Genomic DNA, 22266 nt, shown 5'->3' on the forward strand with positions numbered 1-22266 from the left:
GCACTGGAGTACGGTTCCTTCAGGTCCTGGGGGGCTGCAGCTGCAGAGTTGGTTCCAGGCGTCGGGTCCCTTGTTACAGGCAGTCACGGTCAGGGGGAGCCTCTGGATTCTCTCTGCAGGCGTCGCTGTGGGGGATCAGGGGGGTCGTCTCTGGTTACTCACAGCTTCCCTAAGGTGTTGGTTTTCCGCAGGTCGACCTGGGGGCGTCGGGTGCAGAGTGGAAAGTCTCACGCTTCCGGCAGACAACGTGAAGTTTTTAAAGTTGTTTCTGTGTTGCAAGAAAGTTGCAGGTTGTTGAAAAGGGCCGCTGTTCACTGGAGTTTCTTGGTCCTTGGGTGCAGGGCAGTCCCCTGAGGCTTCAGAGGTCGCTGGTCCCTGCTGGATGCATCGCTGTTGCAGTTTTCTTCGAAGTTGGGAGACAGGCCGGTAGGGCTGGGGCCAAAGCAGTTATATCCGTCTTCACTGCAGGGCTTCAGGTCAACAGCCCTTCTTGTTAAGGTTGCAGGAATCTAGTTTCCTAGGTTCTGGGGAGCCCCTAAAAACGGAATTTGGCTACACCCTCTTTGTGCCTCATCGCTGTGGGGAGGGTGGCACATCCCTAATCCTATTGGGGGAATCCTCCAAACTCAAGATGGAGAATTTCTCAAGGCAGGGGTCACCTCAGCTCAGGACACCTTAGGGGCTGTCCTGACTGGCGGGTGACTCCTCCTTGTTTTTCTCATTATCTCCTCCAGCCTTGCCACCGAAAGTGGGGGCAGTGGCCGGAGGAGCGGGCATCTCCACTAGCTGGGATGCCCTGGGGTGCTGTAACAAAAGGGGTGAGTCTTTGAGGCTCACCGCCAGGTGTTACAGTTCCTGCAGGGGGAGGTGAGAAGCACCTCCACCCAGTACAGGCTTTGTTCCTGGTCACAGAGTGACAAAGGCACTCTTCCCTATGTGGCCAGCAACATGTCTGGTGTGTGGCAGGCTGGCAGAAACTGGTCAGCCTACAATGGAAGTCTGGTATGTTTTCAGGGGGCATCTCTAAGATGCCCTCTGGGTGTATTTTACAATAAATTGTACACTGGCATCAGTGTGCATTTATTGTGCCGAGAAGTTTGATACCAAACTTCCCAGTTTTCAGTGTAGCTATTATGGTACTGTGGAGTTCGTGTTTGACAAACTCCCAGACCATATACTCTTATGGCTACCCTGCACTTACAATGTCTAAGGTTTTGCTTGGACACTGTAGAGGCATAGTGCTCATGCACCTATGCCCTCACCTGTGGTATAGTACACCCTGCCTTAGGGCTGTAAGGCCTGCTAGAGGGGTGACTTACTTATGCCACAGGCAGTGTGAGGTTGGCATGGCACTCTGACTGGCACTCTACTTAATCATTTTCTCCCCACCAGCACACACAAGCTGAGAGGCAGTGTGCATATGCTGAGTGAGGGGTCCCTAGGGTGGCACAAGACATACTGCAGCCCTTAGAGACCTTCCCTGGCACCAGGGCTCTTGGTACCAGGGGGTACCAGTTACAAGGGCCTTACCTGAGTGCCAGGGTTGTGCCAATTGTGGAGACAAAGGTACAGTTTAGGGAAAGAACACTGGTGCTGGGGCCTGGTTAGTAGGGTCCCAGCACACTTTCAAATCATAACTTAGCATCAGCAAAGGCAAAAAGTCAGGGGGTAACCACGCCAAGGAGGCATTTCCTTACAACACTCATAACTTAATTTATCGCTCTGACAGTGAGCTCAATATAACCTTTACTATAGGTGTCTTGCAGGAAGTTTATCCATACTGCTTCTTGCATCATGCAATTTACTCATTACTTTTCCTGCAACTGACTAATTTCCAGATTTGTTTTAACATCTTGATAAGATACTGCTTGCATCATTTCTTCCCAATTTGTATTATTATAAAAACATTTAGCCTCCATATTTTCTCTTCCACATACATGCACCAATGAGGGCAGGGAAACAGAACAAGATTGCCCTTCAGAACGTCAGACTGCTACTGCCCGGAGGGAGCAGCATTAATATCTGTTCCCTTCGTGAGGGAGCAATGCCGGCTTCCACAAGGGGTCAAGGGGGCTCTTTAACTTCCCCCTTGGCCCCCAATGTGTGCTTGGGTGGGTGCCCTGTGGAACTCAGCTATTTTAAACGGAGGCCCCATGGGATGGGGTCCCCAGGGCCATAATAGTCTAAGGGATCGGGGGCTGTGGAGGCCCCTCCCCTTTAAAACAAATACCGCCCTGGGGGATAGGGTTCCCAGGACCCATGAAGGCCAAGGGTACATCTCAGAGGAGTGCAGCCCCCAGGACCCAAGAAGGCTCAGGGAGGGGGGTCCCCCATCCCCCTTTTATTGTATTTGGTCCTTGGGAAACAGGGTCCCATGGGCCTTATAAAGATTGCGCAGGGAGGCCACACAGTTCCCCCCTCTCTTTTTATTAGGGCTGGCCGCAGGGATAGGGTCAATGGGATAATTAAGGTTTTTTGGGGGGGGGGGGGGGGGGGGGGTTTGCACACCCTCTTTCCTTAATATGAATGTTTTTCACCAGGGGATGGGGCCCCCAGGGCACGAAGGCCAACCCTACGTTGCAAACACCAAAGGCTCTGCACAGTGTTGCCTACCCCCAAGCTGAGGTTGGCTGCCAGGCCCTGTGGCCAACTCTCTCCACTGTGCATGGCCAAAGGCCATGTGCAGCGAGGGGCTGGCTTTATGTAGGGTAATAAAATATAACTTTACATTAAAAAACCCTAGAAATTCCCTGAAAAAAAAAAAGTTTAAATAAGAGTTAGGCGTGATAAAAACATCTATTTTTGTTTATAAAAAAACCTTAGAAAGTCACTGACGACAAAAAACAAAATGTTAAAGTGACAATATAGTTAATATATGTCAGTGGCATTATTAAAAGTTACAATTTAAAGTGACATTGAAGTTAGGTGCTGGAATGAGACATGAGTTAAATCTCAAAACACCCAAGACCATTGGGATACTCCGGTTAACCACTTCATATCCAATCTGAGCACTTTAAATGCAAATTTCTCAAAAAACACTTACCGGATATACACCAAATAAAGAAAAGCATGCCTTCTGAATAAAGTTCTAACTTTATGCCAAATTTGGTGTCATTCTTTTCACCCATTTTTTCTATGTTGGAAAGCGAATTTTCCAATGCGAATTCAATGTTTTGGGACAACCTCTTTTTCTTGGCCCCTGCTTGTACGTAAACTGCAGACAAAAATCTGTTAGGCTGCGAACCAAGCCAGCAAACTATTAAGCATTTTAAAAGCAGCTGTAGATCCAGACGAAACCAAGAACCCAGAAGAGGTGCTAATCCACAGCATTGCGAAAAACGTCAAACCTTTTATGTGAACAAACTAAGAAGGTTTTAATGGACATTTCCTTTGCCTGTCACATCAACGGCCTCAATCAGAGAACCTGTTCCCAGGATCTACGTGTAAAGTGTATCTTTGATTGTAAAATCAATTTTTCCTCCAATTGTTTGCCCTGTATTGAAAGACATGCTGTTGAGCTCAAGGAAGAGGCACACTAAGCACCATTTCTCAACAACTCACTGCTCTTTTCTTCAATTAGCTAGTTTTCTCTTCTTTCTGCAATTTCTCTGTATTGATGTGGCGTCTCTTTTTAAAAAATTTAAAGGGTGAGGTCTGGCAACAACTATAGAAATGTGTGGAGGCAAACATCCTTCATAACCAGCAATCCAGCTTTACACCATTTAGATGAACTGAATGTACCTACTCACATCACATTAGTACCACATGTCATGGGAGATCCTGACATTCTTTTGGACAGTTTAGAAAAATATCCAAGCCCTGCTAATACAGCAGTTCAGTGGTGCCATTTTTCTCCAATGAATGAACCAACAAAACAGGAGACACTGTAAACTACTGGATGGAGTGGATCAATTTCCATAACTCTCTTCACTAGTTATGTCTACATGCAGCCCTGGATTGATTAAATTACACATCATCCGTTTCAATTCCAAATGTATACAGAAGGTTCTCATCTTCACATGCAACCGGATGATAAAGTCAACAGGCATCAAAAGAGGATTAGAAAAAAAGGCAAAAGCTTAATGGCCCCAATTCCAAGATTCTGAGTTATCTCATCAACAACAGCCTGAAGGCCTTACTGGAGACCATCCTGCACCAAACCCATGTTTACCTGCGTGCAGTGTTGATACATATATGCAAAGGCCTGTAAACCCATTTTAGCAACTTAAAAGCCCGAGGCCCAGCATATCATTGTTGTATCTCTCTTGTCTGGGACAGAACCACCGATTAAGTAGTACTAACCATGAGGCACACTATTTACTCTATGTACACAACATTTTAAGGGTTTGCAGACAAGGTAAAGCAGAATATTTGAGGATCATCACTCACAGTGACACACTACCCTCTTTATCTACAGTCCAGACCAAGCCCAAATTTTCTAGCCATAAGCGTCATTAGCTGAGACACACATTTAGTGTTAGTAAACCAACATGCTCCAAGTCTTCACTAACGTCAAGTGTTGGAGTCAACGGGGAAAGTTGCAACAGGCCTCTAGCAAAGAAATGTGTATTCATAACGAGTGCTAGGTTAAGGAGTGGCATTAGAAAGTAGTCTTTCCTAGAAGAAGGTTGTTTGAGCCCCTACGTAAAACTGTTAGGGTAGGAAAGATATAAAGGGTTGCCAGGCCCATGGATCTTCAAAAGTCCACAAGTAGAGAGAGAACGCCTGTCATGGTGAATGGAGGGTTGTGACTTGTCTAAAATCATTGAATCCTCCACCCCACGAGTTTGGTTCAGGACCTATTTTATTTTTTTCCAGCAAGGCTAATGACAGGAGTTGGGGGCAGAATATATTAATTATACACCGCAGCTTTGCATAGAGGAGGCCAAACATAGCGACAAACCTGCCTAGCAGCTTCAGTTGTACTAATAGGATTTGAAGGGGAGACGGCATTTGAGCAGAACCTCAATCTGAACAAACTTTTTATGTATATTGTCCTTCTTTTTAACAATGTAGTATTAACATTCCTGCTAAGCCTGGTGTTTCATGAACTGCAGCTTGCTGTATTAGTTGGTGGTTAAAGGATTCTGGCTTGCATTTGGATGGAAAGTCGCTGCTGCTGTACATATAGATATCAGTATGAAATACACCAGAGGTATTTTCAAAGCATTGGAGGCTTCAAACTCACATTGTGATATCTAGGCTGCTCATGATGCACTTCAAGTGAGAATCTGACAAGCCTTGCTTCCTCTCCGCGGTAAGATATACTACAAAGATACCAACCTATTAACAATATTGTTTTCCTAGTGCCGTGCGAGCCTTATAGGCCACTTCCATTCCCAGTAAAGCGTTTCTACACCTGGCTCAATAGTATTCTCACCAGTATCAGCTAAGAAAGTAGATTTTATTTAAGAGCATGTATGTATTTAAAGGCCAAAACATTTTTTTAAATCCCAAATTGGCAAAGAAGTTAAGGACACCCACAATTGTGTGGTGTAGCTCTCTTGAATGTCATTCCTGAGGTAGGGTAAACACTTGTCCAGCAATTACACAGGTTTCTTATTAATTGAGAAACCATACAATATTAAGCATTAGCTTATTTGCCATAATCTTCTTCCATTGGCTTGAGACATTGTAAATCACACCTTTGATCTACCTACAGGAGTATTTTAGTCTCAGTTTTTTTTTTTAATTGGCTGTGTGGGTATAGTCTTCCATTTCCGTTTAAATGCATGAGGGACTATTTTAGAAATCAAAAGTACACACAGTCATCACACAATATATTCTTTATCTCATGCGTGCATTGTATAAAACAATTACTTTTTTTTTTTTTACACTGCAGCAGACAATTTTTGCTTTTCACACTGAGCGTTAAACATGTTAGCTTTGTCAGTGCATGTTTATATATCACTATGCTGTAATCTTGCATTTATTCTAGCCCTAGAACTTGAAGCTACTACCCACGACAGAGTTGTTTTTTAGGTTGGTGGAGGGAGAGCAAATAGCACTAAGAGGTTGGCTGAAACATGCACTACTTTTGTCAGAAACAACTGGAGCAAAGCTCTCCCACCATTTACTCAACACCTCCTTCCCATTTTGTATCTAGAACAACTTCCTGTGGGCTGGAAGTCAACTTTCATTCACAGAGCAATATTTAAGTTGCGATCATTCGTTATGAGGAAAATTGTTGTGTCTGCTGTCCTCTATGTTGGCCATCAAATTTTGCATACTGTTCATACATCAGTTAATTTTTCACTCTTTGAAATGAGCCCAGTTACATACACCAGTCAAAGTGCATTAAAAAAAGTATGGGAGCTGTAATGCTGCATGCAGTGGGGGCGGAGTCATGTGCATGGGGGCAGGGTCAAAGGTGTGCTTAAAAAAGTAAACTATCCTGTACGTTTTGTTATTCTTACAACTTCAGGTAGGTACACATAAAATAACATGAAGCTTAAATGAAGAATAAATCAAAAAGGTTGTTACTCGTTGGGAATGCATTATTATTATTATATATTACATTATGAAACCTCTATTAGTTAATACACTACAAAGGTCTGTGTGTAACCAGGGAGCCACAGATTTAAGTCTTGGGTGTTGCAGTGGAGAAAAGTGACTAGTGTATTTTAAGTGCTATGAGGTCACACCGTGTACCAAAAAGCACCATGAATATGTAATTCATTAATTTAAACTTGAATTACACACAGTAGAAAACAGACTGCTACAAAATATTTAAGATAAAATGGGTCTTCCAAAATATACATTTGGAAATACCAGAGTGTAGATACTGCAATTTTTTTTGGTTTACATTACTGTCCCTTCAACGCCTCCTGGTGTAGTAAGCGTAATATAAATACATTTACAATTAAAAGCACACATTTCACAGCCCAGTTGTTGACTCTTTGCACTACCACTCAAAAAGTGTAAATCTTTGTCATCACACACATTGAAATGTGTTTAGGTCATTTAAGCCAGTACCGGCTCCCAAGCATCCTTAACATTTGCAGATTAACCTGTTGCGCACATTTGCATTCCTCTTAGGCAAGTAGGCACACTGACAGGAAGGTTTCTTTACCTGTCTACCTGGCTCTGGTTTCACCACACAGCAGTCTCACTGAATGACACTTCAGCTGAGGCATTTAAACTATTGGATTGAACCATCCAGGGACAGTTGTGTTTTTACAACTCGTAGGGGTACGGTGTTACATAAATCATAAAAGTATGGGCATGTCACGCCCCTCCAATCCCACCCACTTTGACCAGGAATGGTGTTTCATAAATCATTAAAGTATGGGCATGTCGTGTCCCTCTGATCCCACCCAATTCGACCACTGGTTATATATGAATATTTGCAGAACAGTACTTTCCATTATGCATACCAAAGACAATGTTTGTTTGTACGTGTCTAACGCTATATTTTTATGTTATTGCTTGAGCTGAGTTGTGTACATAAAATTGACTTTTTGTCGTGTCTTTTTGCCCTGAATTTTCACCACTTACCCTGAATTTTTACGATCTGTATTCAGAATGTGGCTGCATGCACGGTGTGCATCCTATGCAGACGGAGAGCAACTGCAGGTAACTGTTAGTGATGCTGCCCCCAGCAGAAATTCCTGTTTTCAATGGCCTGGCGTCCAGGGCAGTAGGTCTGCTTTCATGCTACGGGTAAGACAACCAGACTTTCAGTGGACAGACAAGGTGTTCAACTGTGCCAACGGCGACCTGGGGTCTCCAGACATGGCTGTAGCATGTCTTGCGAGTATGAGGCGGGAAGATAGACCACTTAATACTAAACCTGTAAAGTTGGTTTAGAGGCCCCAGACCGCAGCAAAGGTTGGCACACTTTAGGCCAGAGATGCGACAGCTCCATTCAGTAATAACAGCCTCTTTCCGCCCTCGGGTTACATTCAACAAGCTGATGGGAATCAGGCACATTTAGTGATGTCCAGGTGGTGCATTCCAGACTAGGGGTGTCGAGCATTTCAACGGTACAAGAAGGGAGGGTTCGGGGCACCCTTCTTAGGGGGTTCGGAAGGGGACGCCTTTCATGGAGGGCGTGAGGTCCGACTCACTTAGTGCATTCAGTAGGTATCCCGTGGACTGGAGCTTTAATGCAGGATTGAGTGGAAGTGAACGCCTACAGCGCAGGTACACAGTGGCCCAAGGATGTATTGTATGTAGGGTGACCACCTGGCACTGAGGCAAATTCTGGACAGGACTGTAAAAAATTCAGGACAAAGGGTCAAAATTCAGGACAAAAATTCAGGACAAAGGGTCAAAATTCAGGACAAAAATTCAAGAACAAACGTCAGTTTTACAGACACACGCAACAGAGGCCATGCCTCACTATGTTGTCAGTGCATTTATTTACTCTTTTTTAACACAGCACTATTTATTCACTGTGTACCTTTTGTGATTGCCTCCTGGTGTGCTACATTCAGGTGTCACATTACGTCCTTGTTCAGTAGTAAATTAATGCCCCTCACGGCAAAGCCATCACCCCTACCCAAATCTACCCGATCTTTCCTGAAGAGAAAGTAACAGCAACATTTTTATTATGTTTCTGAACATTTCAAAACCCCTGGCAAACAGTTTGGGAAACATTAAGGTAATTAACCTTATGCTAGTTTAAACAAATTGAACAAAAACATCTGGCTTTCCCCAACTGCCCATGGACTTTCAACCTAATTTTTTTTAAAGAGGCAGGGCAGATGGTGTGGGTGACAGTCTCACACCTAATGACAGGATTTGATGTACCCATAACTTGTCTGTAGTCTCACTGCACTAGAGTGTATGTTTGGGACTCTACATTTATCTCAGAAATGGGAGCCCGGACTACCAATCAAAGATAATAAAAGAGTAGGATGAAATTGAGATCAAATGGGAGATCCACGGCAAGTAATTCAAAGGGTTGTTGCTAACAAATGTATAAATAAAGAAGAGAAGAACAAGGTGGGACAATTCCTAAAATCAGACAAGATGGGTCCACCAAGACTATTTGAAGGTATTGGGTACCTGGGGAGTTGTCTGCACAGAGGAGCAAAACAGAAGGGGCACTGTTAAGTGGTTGAACAATCAACACCCATCCACCTTGGCAAACTCTTCTGGTGCAATGGTTCGCTGTTAGTGCTTGTGAAGGGTGAGCAGGGGACAGACCCCTTGCAAGGTTGTGCAAGGCAATTGCCCGCTTAGTCAATGTCTTTATATGGTTTTGAAATTGAGCAAAAGCCAAACTAGAGATCTGGGTTATCCCTAAGTGTCAAGTACACATAGAATCTTCAAAATATTTGGGATGTAAATTGCACAAACAAAAGAACGAGTTACTTACCTTCGGTAACGACTTTTCTGGTGGATACATTAGCTACCTGTGGATTCCTCACCTCATGAATACTCCCATGGCGCCAGCATTCGACGGAAATCTTCTTACTAGTCTCTGCACGTCGACGAGGACGTCACTGTCTCGCACGCGACGCCGTCTGACGTCATACAGGCAATAAGAGGTCCTCGACGACGTGCGGACGTCAGTACCAATCATTTTTTACGTGCATGAGAACAACCAGGCAATGCAATGAAAGAACAAAGCAACATCCATTATATTGTAAAAATACACCACATTGTATGAATAACTGTAAATCTTTTTATGTACATATATATATATATATATATAAAACTCTCTCTTTTAAAATATATACACACACCAAGTATATACATAAAGATATATACACATATACCTATATATATATAAATATATTATATATATACATCTATTGCACCCTCAAAGACCAAGAGGAGCGCACTCAAGGATTACTTGGCAAGACCATAAAGGCAACGGGGAGGCGGGTGGGACCGTGAGGAATCCACAGGTAGCTAATGTATCCACCAGAAAAGTCGTTACCGAAGGTAAGTAACTCGTTCTTCTGATGGATACAACTACCTGTGGATTCCTCACCTCATGAATAGAGTCCCAAAGCAGTACCACGCCCGGCGGTGGGTGCCTAAATGGTCAAACCAAGAAATCCTGCAGCACTGACCGTGCAAAATGGCCGTCCCTTCTAACCTCAGAATCTAAACAGTAATGTTTTGCAAAAGTGTGAAGGGACGACCAAGTTGCGGCCTTGCAGATGTCGACCACAGGAACACCTCTGGCTAAGGCCGAAGTGGCCGACTTAGCTCTGGTGGAATGAGCTCTAATGCCCTCAGGAGGATCCTTCTTTGCCAAAGAGTAACATATTTTAATGCAAAGAACAACCCACCTGGATAGTGTTCTCTTGTGGACTGCCTTTCCTCTCCTCTTGCCCACGTATCCAATAAACAGCTGATCCTCCAGCCTGAAATCCTTTGTTCTATCGATAAAGAAGCTCAACGCTCTCTTTGGGTCCAGACGGTGCAGTCTTTCTTCCTCTTTGGAAGGATGAGGCGGAGGATAGAACGTGGACAAAGTAATTGCCTGAGCCAAATGGAAGGGTGAAACAACCTTCGGGAGGAAAGCAGCCTTGGTCCTCAACACCACCTTATCCCCATAAAAAGTTGTATAAGGGGGTTTTACTGATAAGGCCTGCAACTCACTCACTCTCCTTGCTGATGTTATAGCTATCAGGAAGACTGTTTTTAAAACCAAATACCTCAAGGGGCAAGAATGCATAGGTTCAAAAGGGGACCCCATAAGGAAAGTCAGGACTAAGGACAAATCCCATTGCGGCATAACGAATGGCTTTGGAGGATATTGATTTAGAAGACCTTTCAAGAATCTGATAACAATAGGGGATTTAAATAAAGATGGTTGGTCTGGAAGACATATGAAGGCTGACAAGGCCGATAAATAACCTTTAATGGTAGCCACTGCACAACCTTTCTGCGCCAGAGATAGAGCAAAAGACAAAACGTCCGATAGATGAGCATGTAAAGGATCAATCTGCCTCTCTCCACACCACGCAACAAATTTAGACCACCTATTAGCGTAGATAGATTTAGTGGAGTGTCGCCTGGCCGCTAATATAACATCCACTACCTCAGGCGGGAGAGAGAAGGAACTCAGGTTGCCCCGTTCAATCTCCAGGCATGTAGGTGCAGACTCTGGAGGTTGGGGTGTAGAACCTGCCCCTGCGACTGCGAGAGGAGGTCTGCCCTGAAAGGGAGACGGAGCGGCGGGCACGTTGAGAGTTGGAGAAGGTCGGAGTACCACACCCTCCTTGGCCAATCCGGAGCTATTAAGATTACTAGAGCCCGGTCTTGGCGAATCTTCCTCAATACTCGAGGAATCAAGGGTATGGGAGGAAACGCGTAAAGCAACTGGCCGCACCAGGTCATTTGAAACGCGTCCCCCAACGCTTCCTGCATCGGATACTGAAGGCTGCAGAACAACGGACAATGCGCGTTCTCTCGAGTGGCGAACAGATCTACCCGAGGAAACCCCCACTTCTGGAAGATTAAACGGACTTGATCTGGATGGAGACGCCACTCGTGGTCTGCCGAGAAGTGGCGACTGAGACTGTCCGCACGCACGTTCAAGACTCCGGCCAGATGGTTTGCTATCAAGCAAATCCGATGGTCCTTTGCCCAGGACCATAGTCGAAGAGCTTCTCTGCAGAGAAGGTACGACCCCACTCCTCCCTGCTTGTTTATGTACCACATCGTGGTAGTATTGTCCGTTAGGACCTGTACCGACTGACCACGAAGGGAAGGGAGGAAGGCCTTGAGAGCCAGACGTACAGCCCGTAACTCTAACAGATTGATGTGAAAAATCTGTTCCTCTGGAGACCAAAGACCTTTGATCTCCAGATCCCCCAGATGAGCTCCCCACCCTAGAGTGGAAGCATCCGTTATGACTGTGGCCACTGGTGGCGACTGCTGGAACGGCTTTCCTTGTGAAAGATTGTTGCTTGCAATCCACCACTTCAAATCCACAGCAGCATCTCTGGAGATCTTGACAGTACCCTCTAGATCCCCTCTGTGTTGAGACCACTGCCTTCGGAGGCACCACTGAAGAGCCCTCATGTGCCAGCGAGCATGCGTGACCAACAGAATGCAGGAGGCAAAAAGACCGAGCAGACGAAGGACCTTGAGGACTGGAACTACCGCTCCATTTCGAAACATTGGAACCAAATCCTGAATATCTTGAATCCGCTGAGGCGGAGGAAAGGCCCGACCCAATGTCGTATCCAGTACTGCCCCTATGAACAGGAGGCGCTGAGAGGGCTCCAGGTGAGATTTGGGCTCGTTCACCGAAAAGCCCAGGTCGAACAACAACTGGGTTGTTGACTGCAGATGACGCAACACAAGCTCCGGGGACTTGGCTTTGATCAACCAATCGTCCAAGTAAGGGAATACTGCTATCCCCTTCCTTCTGAGCTCTGCCGCAACCACCGACATCACCTTCGTGAAGACTCGAGGTGCTGAAGTAAGACCAAACGGAAGGACCGCAAACTGGTAGTGTTGCGATCCCACCACAAACCGGAGATACTTCCTGTGTGACTTGAGTATCGGGATATGAAAGTAAGCATCCTGCAAGTCGACAGACACCATCCAGTCTTCCATGTTCAACGCCAAAAGCACCTGTGCTAGGGTCAGCATCTTGAACTTTTCCTGCTTGAGGAACCAATTCAAGATCCTCAGGTCCAGAATTGGTCTCAGACGACCATCCTTCTTGGGAATCAGGAAATACCTTGAGTAAACTCCTTGACCCCTTTCCTGCTCCGGGACCAACTCCACCGCGCCCTTTAAAAGGAGGACTTCCACCTCCTGTTCTAGCAACAGGAGGTGTTCTTGTGAACAATACGAAGGGCGGGGCGGGATGAGGGGCGGAAACTCCCGAAAGGGAAGGGTGTAGCCTTTTCCCACAACACTGAGAACCCAAGTGTCCGACGTAACAGTCTCCCATTTGGTGAGAAAATGCTGTAATCTTCCCCCTACAGGAGAGGAGTGAGTGGGAAATGGTGGAAGCCTAAGGCTGCTTCCCCTGCTGCACCCCGCCAGAGGATGAGGAAGAGGCAGAGTGCTGCTGAGAGGCTCCCCTGGTGCGGACCCTACCCCTCCCCCTAAAAGATCTATAGGGGTGGGAAGAGGCAGGTTGCTGATATCTTCCCCGAAAGGAAGAGGAGGAAGAGCCACGCCCAAATCCACGAAACCTCCTGAAGAGTCTGGAAGAGGCCGTGGAAGAAGGAGCTTGGAGTCCCAACGACTTAGCCGTGGCCCTGCTCTCCATAAAACGTTCCAAGGCCGAATCAGCCTTAGCCCCAAACAGTTTGTCCCCATCAAACGGGAGATCCAACAATGTGGACTGTACATCTGCCGAAAAGCCCGAGTTACGTAGCCAGGCCTGTCTCCTTTCCACCACAGTTGTGCCCATTGCTCTGGCTACCGAGTCGGTGGTATCCAGTCCCGTCTGGATAATTTGGGTCGCAGCAGCCTGGGCATCAGAGACAAGATCCAAAAGACCCTGGGGAAGCTCTGTAAACGAAGAGGAGATGTCATCCATCAGAGCATGAATATACCTCCCCAGGATACAGGTCGCATTAGTGGCTTTTAACGCCAGACTGCAGGACGAAAAAATCTTCTTCGACTGCGCCTCTAGCTTTTTTGAGTCTCTGTCCCCAGGCACCGTCGGGAAAGAACCAGGCGCTGATTTGGACGAACAGGAGGCCTGCACAACCAAGCTCTCCGGCGTAGGGTGCCTAGATAGGAAACCAGGATCAGTTGGAGCCGTCCGATACCTCCTGGCCACAGCTCTGTGAACTGCTGGGGAAGATGCCGGCTTCTTCCACACCTCTAAAACCGGATCCAGCAGAGCGTCATTAAAAGGTAATAGAGGCTCCGCCGCGGCTGAGGCCGGATGCAACACCTCTGTCAAAAGATTTTGTTTCGCCTCCACCACCGGCAAAGGCAGGTCCAAAAAACTAGCTGCCTTCCGTACCACTGTATGAAAGGAAGCCGCTTCCTCAGTATATTCCCCCGGGGACGAAAGGTCCCACTCAGGGGAAGTGTCCAGCCCACTGGCCGACTCCAGTCCACGCAGCCCATCACCCGAGTCCTCTAGCTCTCCTTCCTCTAGGGCTCGTTGGTACTCCTGCTCCTCTAGTACCCGGAGAGCACGCCTCCTTGAATGCAGTCGTTGCTCAATCCGCGGAGTCGACAACACCTCCGCCGAAGTCGGAGATCGGCGCCGATCTTCCGAAGCCACCGACGCCGCATCCGGCGCCACAGGTAACTTCGGCGCCGACTGAAGAGCAGATGGAACGGATGGACCCACCGGAGTCACAGGCCGAAATCTCGACGTCGACGGGATGGAAATCCCTGGGGCCAATCCCTCCGAAGCCATCGGAGCGGCCACCGGCGCCGACACTGGCGCCGAGCCCACGTTCCCAAACGGGAGAAAGGGCATAAAGGGTGCCGGCCGAAGAGGCGCAGGATCACCCAAAGAAAAGGCCAAAGGCCCAGCCGGAGCACCCCCTGGAGCCATCTGTTGGAAGATGGCATACATCGCATTCAAGAATGCGGAACTATCGGCTCCAGGGGTGGGAAAAGCCGGATACTGGGGTGCCTGACTCGGAGGCGACCCCGACGCCGGCCTCGGCGTCTGCGCCGGAGAAAACACCTGAGGCTCCAATACCTCAATCACCGACGCCTGTCCAGGCGAAGTTGGAGACGTCGGAGAGAGCAACGGCGTCGAAGGATGCGGCGTCACCGTGGGGCTGACCTCCCATGTCCTCCGGCGCCGATCCGGAGACCTGGAACGAGCCTCCCTTGAATGACGCCGAGATTCTCTACGGCGCCGGGAGTCTCGATGACGCCGATGTCTTGGAGAAGACTTTTTCTTGTGATGCTTCTCCTTTGACTTGGCCATAAACAGCTTCGCCTCGCGTTCTTTAATGGCCTTCGGATTCATGTGCTGACACGAATCACAAGTCGAGACGTCGTGGTCGGAGCTCAAACACCAAAGGCAATCGGAATGAGGATCCGTCACCGACATCTTGCCTCCACACTCACGACAAGGCTTAAATCCAGACTTTCTCTGCGACATTATTTCCACAGAGAAAGAGTACGCAGCAAGATATACACTGTAACCGCAAGAGTAACAGTTGCTCCCTCGAAGATAACCGTTTCGAATGCACGGAAAAAAGGGAACTGACGTCCGCACGTCGTCGAGGACCTCTTATTGCCTGTATGACGTCAGACGGCGTCGCGTGCGAGACAGTGACGTCCTCGTCGACGTGCAGAGACTAGTAAGAAGATTTCCGTCGAATGCTGGCGCCATGGGAGTATTCATGAGGTGAGGAATCCACAGGTAGTTGTATCCATCAGAATTTACAAATTTTAAAATGTAATTAGTGTTTCTTTAACATATGGCACTGTTTTCGCCTTCATACACAATTAGATCTCAGATTGAACTGAGAACCAGTTACCTTTTTATACCAAGTGATTAATAGCTACCATTCTTACACTGATTTCCAGGATGAAAATCTCGGCAGAGCGAACGGTCCCTCCAAGCCCAGTTTGCTTTTTGGTCTTCTCTTCTGCTTTCTATAGAGGCCATGTGGCACTAGCGAAGATGGTGTGCTACCCCAATGATAGTATTATTTTGCAAACCTTCCCCTGCTCGTCCTCCATTCCTTCTTCAGACAGGCCACACATATGATTTGGTCGCTGCAGCGCCATCGGGAGCTCTTTCCACTCTAAAGCTAACTGTGACTGCGGGTGGATTAGATCTTCTGGACTTAGAATGCTTTAATTCAGCTGCAGATGTCCAATGGGTGGCTCACTGGCTTTCTGCCCACCTTCCTGCATGAGATGAGTAAAGACTTTTAAGGAAGATTTAATGCACTGCTCATCGTTTCCTACTGACCATTCTATGGATCACCATCCGGGGTTATCATGCATGGCTTTCTCTTGCCTTGCCAGAACCTGTAAACTCACTGACACGAAGAAACCCTATGCTCCTGCACTACCTTTGCTAAGCCTTCCCACTCGCACAGGATGGCTGTCCTCAGAGCAACTCCATCAGTGGCATGCTGCAGGTGTCTTACAATTGGGGACCTAGTTTCTGAACAGTGAGCTACTAAATTTCCAAACCCTTGTGGCAGACTATCATCTTCACCCCGGTCAACTCCTTACTTACACCCACCTTAAATAATCATTAAATGCCCTATTTCATGTCTGCTACCTAGCACTTACCCTACAAGAGGTGTGCCAGAAGCTCTGTACCATAGGAAATGGTGGCAAACTGATGGAATGGGTGTATAGATCTATCCTGCAACATGGAAACCACTCCAGGTCTTCTTGTCATATTACCTGGGTGATTGGTGTAGCCAAGCCTCTTCAAGATATGGACTAAAATACTGGACTTTCCCCACAAAGTATCCTACAGCTGTCACTTTAAGTAAATTCATAGTGCTTCCTTGTGAATGCATTCTGCCCGTTGCTTACCATTGGCCTCGTGGTTTGTAACTCACAATTTGTTGCTCTCGATTGGCTGGCTTTATTTGTTTTAGGCTATGCAGCTTGAATTCGTCCCTTCCCTTGCCAACACCTTATTTACAGAATCCTGCCGAGTGCTCCCTTTCTGTAAACAGGCCTGTAAATCTTGTTCTTATCTTATCATATTTGCTGTGCATTCAAAGAACAAAGTCAAATGTCAGGCTCTGTCTTCGGTGGGAACTTAGTGTTTACTTTCCTTTCTCTGACTTCAAAGTGAGAGGATTTATGTGACAATCTTGCTGGATACTGGGGTTAGGAAAGAGTTTTTTCTATCACATGACAACATTTAAATAGACTTCAGAATATATCAGAATTAGAAGTACAAAGCAAACAAATTTTTGTTAATTCTGAACTGTGCTGGAAACAAATACCTTTACATGATTAAAACAAATCATTGCATTAGGTGATGCAATTACCACACATCATCGTCTGTGCCCAGTATAGATTGATTTGAAAAACTGTATATCTGTGCAAATGTAATGGGCATTTCAATCAAAAATGTGTTGTCTGTAATGGCAGTGTGTTACCACACCATGCATGCTCCACTCCACTCTGCTCTGCAACACTCCACACCACTGCACCCTACTCTGTATCACTCCACTTTACGCCACTCCATGCCACTGCACTCTTCTCCATTTGGAACCACTCCACATTATGCCACTGCTCTCTATGCTACTTCACACTATGCCTCTCTACTGTACTCTGTACCACTCTACTCTATGCCACTGCACTTTACACCTCTCTACACCACTGCGCTCTGCTCGTCTGCACCCCATACCACTCCAGTCTAGGCAACACCAATCTAATCCGCACAACTCCACTCTGCAACGCTGCACTGTACGCCACTGCACTCTAAGCTAATACACTCTATGTTAATGCACTTTACTCTGTAACACTCAACTCTATGCCCCTGCACTCTACATCAATACACTGTACATCATTCTAATCTACTCTGCACTCTATGCCACGGCACTCTACACTACTTTACTCTATGCCATCACACTCTATGCAACTCCACTCTAAGCCACCTCACTCTACTGTGAAATAATCTACTTTATGCCACTGCACTGTGCCACTGCATTCTATGCCACTGCACTCTACCCTGCACCTCTCCACTCTATACAACTGCACTCTACTCTGAAACTATCTATTCTACGCCACTGTACTCTATACCACTCTGACCACTGCCCTCTAGTTCAATGCACTCTACACCACTGCAAGCTGACACTCTGCAACACTGCTCTGGCCGCCACTATACTCTACACCACTCTGCTCTGTACTACTGCATTTTGAACCAATATACTCTATTCCACTGCATTCTATGCCACTCTACTCTGCCCAATGCCACTCTATGCAACTGCACTCTGCACCAGTGCACGCTAAACAACTGCACTGCCCTTTACTCTGCACCACTGTACTCTATGCCACTGTTCTCTGTACCACTCTACACCACTGCACTGACACTCTACTCTGCATTCTACACCACTCTACTCTATGCCACTGCACTTTAGGCACTATACTCTACTCTACACCACTCTACAATACTCCACTCTGCACCACAACACTCTATGCCACATGAGTCTACTCTGCACTCTGACACTGCACCACTCTGCATTACTGCACTCTCTGCTACTCTATTGTATGCCACTCTACTCTACTGCTCTCTATGTAACTCTACTCCATGCCACTCTATGCCACTGCACTCTGCGCCAATGCACTCTAAACAACTGCACTGTACACCACTGCCCTCTACTCTGTACCACTGTACTCTATGCCACTGCTCTGTGCCACTCTACTCCACACAACATCACTGCACTGACACTCTACTCCGCAGTGTTGCACTCTCCACCACCGTACTATACACCAATGTACTATGTACTACTGCATTCTATGCCACTGCACTCTATGCCACTCTACTCTGCATCACTCTACAGCACTTTGCCCTACTCTGCACCACTCTACACTACACCACTGCAATATGAGTCTACCCTGCAATCTATGCCACTGCACCACTCTACACTACTGCTCTCTGCCACTCTATTGTATGCCACTCTACTCCACTGCACTCTATGCCACTCTACTCTGTCCCATGCCACTCCATGCCACTGCACTCTACACTAACGCACTCTAAACAACTGCACTGTACCCCACTGCACTGTACTTTGCACCACTGGGCTCTACGCCACTGCTCCTATGCTACTCTACTCCACACCACTATGCCACTAGCTTTAAGCCACGCTGAACAGCAGCTACTCTGGTGTATAACATTGCTAATGGCTAAAACACATTAGCAAAGCCAATAACTCGTTTGTAGATGAGACCTATTGGCTTTGCCAATGTTTGTTAGTACTATGAGGTACCGAAGTACCTGAAAGAACTGTGAAAAATACAATTACATCATAATAAAGGCTGCTACAAAATGTGCAAATACATTTCAGTTAAATAAAAAAAAGTGCTTCTCAAATACAGATTTGAATAATATACAGTTTATACCTAGTGCTAAAAAAATGTACAACACTCCATTAAAACCACACACTCCACAGCTCAACCTTGGAACACCATTACAATACCTCTCTGAAAGAAATATCTTTCCCACCAGAAAACTTCAAGTGGCTCCTTTTAGTAAATTCAATGGAGGTTTTCAAGCCCCTTTGTATTTGCAAATTTACCAGTTGGGCACATTTGCATGTCTTTAGGGAAGGAGACCCCCTGGCAAGAAGACCTTTTCTTATGTGTCTGCCCCTCCCTCAGAGCACATGAGACTCCCTGCCTTCCAGCCCTGCTGGCGTAACTCCTCTGCCCGTAATTTCGCCCTGCCTCCGTTGCCCTTTAGGCGAAAGGCTTAAATTACGGACAAATGCTGTCCGTTAAAGCTTGCATCACGGACAACGGACAGCAGGGCGAAATTACGGACAGTCCGTGAAATTTACGGACGGGTGGTCACCCTAGCGCCGCGTTTTCAGAATGAACTCGAGAGGTTTGCTGTACGGTAAGACATGGAAAGAGCGCATTCCTGCATTGCGATGAGAGGCTGCGCCCAATAGTGCGGAATACGGGTGCTGCAGTGGCTGAAAGCCCCAGGGGGACCTTTAATGCTGGCAATGCGTATTAATGGCCAATACACAACTAATGCACATTCCCCGACGAAGACTTTCCAATCGGACACGGGGGTCAGCATTTGATCTCGCAGGGTGCAACACACTGCGAATGGCAAAACAGGCCCCGCCTTCACCCCCCACACCTCCCTGGGTACAACAGGCCTTTTAAAGAGGCACTCGCGGGCCCCTGTCACAGACAGGTTAATGCATACCGTGAACCAGGAAACAACTGCCGCAAGACGACACCCCGCGGGAAGGCGACTAGCTCTACGTGTAATTTTTTAAAAGGCACAAGCGCGCGCGGGCAGTGCCACGCCCCCGAGGACAGCAATGCGCGCGCGCCCAGCGCGCTCCGCCCGCGAGCTGCAGAAGCAACAGTGGCGCCTGCGCACTTCGAACCTTCGAGCCTCGGCCCGCCCACGCGATACTCCTACATTATACTCTGCAACCTTTAGACATGTGCGCATGCGCACATCTTCGCCTCACGAGCGTGAGCGGGTGCGCGCGGGAACCTCCCCTGACGCCTTACGTACGCTGCGCTTGGTGCGCGTGCCTTTCTGTCAGGGTCTGCGGGCTCTGTGTCGTTTCTCTCTTTAGGCCGCGACGTTACACGTTAATTTCGGGGTTTTTTAAGCTCCCTGTTCTCTAACACCTGGTAAGGGGTATAGACGTTTAATGTAAAATTGTTGCGATTATTTCGTATTGTGTCGATTGTCTCTGTTTTCTCTAATTACTTGTTGTGTTGGGGGCCCTAGGCCCCCATGCTACTAAAATAGACGACACGTACACTGTTTCTTAGTGGGTATAACTGGCCCTGGGCACGTGCGCCCGGCCCCTTTTATTGCCAGGGTCACCTGACCGGTGACGCCTGTGTTGGGTGGGTGTGGGGTGTACGTGGGAGGCCAGCCCTCAGCAGAGAGGCTGGCCAAACACTAGAACGTGTCCAGCAGGACACTACATTCCTCCAAAACTTTAAGGAACAAAAACAAAGTCCAACCTGAAAGAGAAAAACACAGTAACAAAAACACCACCATCAGTCTCTCGGCCTCGAGAAGGCAGGCCGCAGGATTGCCGTGGGCAGGTGCAGCTGGGAGCACCTAGATCCTTCTGCACGAGTCCATAATTTAACCAGTCACAGCCGGGCACGAACACAGTGTGGAAGAAATCCGCACTCTGACAGTCAGATGGTTGGACAAGTGTCCACTGATGCACCGTGCTTCAGTCCTGTGGGCACTCGTGGCGAGGCTGGTGGTGTTTACAGTTCAATTTGTTCAAATCGGGCGTATCATTTGAATTGGGTGTGTCATTCGAATTGGGTGCATCACCCGAATTGGGTGCATCACGAGCTTTGGTGGAGTCCACTGTGAAATCTGCTTGCAGAGACATCCTGGCTTCACGAAGGCCAATCCCTTGAAGACGGATGACATCTGTGATGGTGTGAGGTCCTCCTCTGAAACCTTTGTATGTTCTGACCCTCTGATGGCAGAGCTGCTTCCAGACCACCTCTCGGTTTTGGATTCTTCACTATGGAACTTCCTCGAGGCCTTTTCGATGGGTTTGCCACGGGATTGGCATGGACTGTGCTGGGCTGCGTGTGGGCCAGCTGCCGGCCGCTGCAGGCTCTCCGACAGGAGCCATGGTCAGATCATTCGTGCAACCACAAGGGTGGATGTTCCATGGTCAGGGCGCTTGCCGACATGGATCAGGTGCATGCGGGCTTTCAGACGGTCTCAAGGCAATTGTCTATCACGTCGCCAGGAGGGTGTCTAGTTCACTGAAGACAGTCTTGGTGGGCTGTGACCTGTTGGAGTCCCCATTGCCCAGCGTTGCTTGTCTCCTTGACTTCATCGGTGGGGCAAAGTCCAGTCCTCTCTCAAGCTTGAGAGGCCCCTTGTCTGGGTTGTCACGGGACTGATTGTGGCCTGCGCTGGGGCTGCTTGTGTGCCACATGGGGCAGCTGCAAGACCTCCTAGGATCCACTGCCTAGTCGCTCGTGCAATTACAGGGGTAGATGGATCTGGCTCATGACTTGCTCTTGTCACCTAGAGCAGGATACAGACAGGGCGAGCAGTTGGTCATTGGTTGACTGGTTCTTCAGAGCATTAACGCAGAGGTGTAGGACTCCAGTCTGGTTGTTTAACTGCTCCTTTGATGGATACCGTGATGCACATGGCAATGATGGTGCTTGCCATTCGGAGACCTGGACGACAAGTGATGTTGCTGGAGTGAGGGTGATTGGAGGGACTTCGCCATAGCTAGTGCAGTCTTTCTTTTCCTCATGTGCAGATGCTGGCAGTGATGCCATCTGCTTTAAGCAGCCGGTGACAGGTGGCTTGGACGGTCACACTGTGAAGCGTGGGGCAAGTACGCGGTTCGCGCATGGCGTCTTACGTTTGGTACTCTCGCTGAGCTGTCTCCAGTGACGTCCTGGCACCCCTGTGGCGGTCTTGTCTGTGGGTGTACTCTTTCTTTGTTGCATGAGTCCTCCAACTCTCCACCCTGTTGATCTTCCATTCTTGTTCTTCTGTGGTCGTCAGGTGTTGCAGTGTGACAGGTGATGTCACACAATCTTCTTTCTTCCTTCTTCATAGCGTGATGCTGTGCCACGCTTTCTTCTCCTTTGTTGTGTGGACCTTTAGAAGGTCCTGTCCTGTCCAAGAACTAGGCATTTCTCAGTGTTGCTGGGTGGCATCGTGCCACT

General features: G+C 47.6%; 1 protein-coding gene across 1 annotated transcript in view; it reads right to left on the reverse strand.

Annotated features, from left to right (window-relative positions):
* Positions 1-19965, reverse strand: part of LOC138289887 (PC-esterase domain-containing protein 1A-like) — a 181660-nt gene extending 161695 nt beyond the window's left edge. The window contains exon 1 of the mRNA XM_069230207.1: positions 19778-19965. The gene's annotated coding sequence lies outside the window, so the exon portion shown is untranslated. The remainder of the gene's footprint in view (positions 1-19777) is intronic.
* Between the last annotated feature and the right edge of the window lie 2301 nt (positions 19966-22266).

The sequence above is a fragment of the Pleurodeles waltl genome, chromosome 1_1, assembly GCF_031143425.1.
Source record: "Pleurodeles waltl isolate 20211129_DDA chromosome 1_1, aPleWal1.hap1.20221129, whole genome shotgun sequence".
NCBI classification, from domain to species: domain Eukaryota; kingdom Metazoa; phylum Chordata; class Amphibia; order Caudata; family Salamandridae; genus Pleurodeles; species Pleurodeles waltl.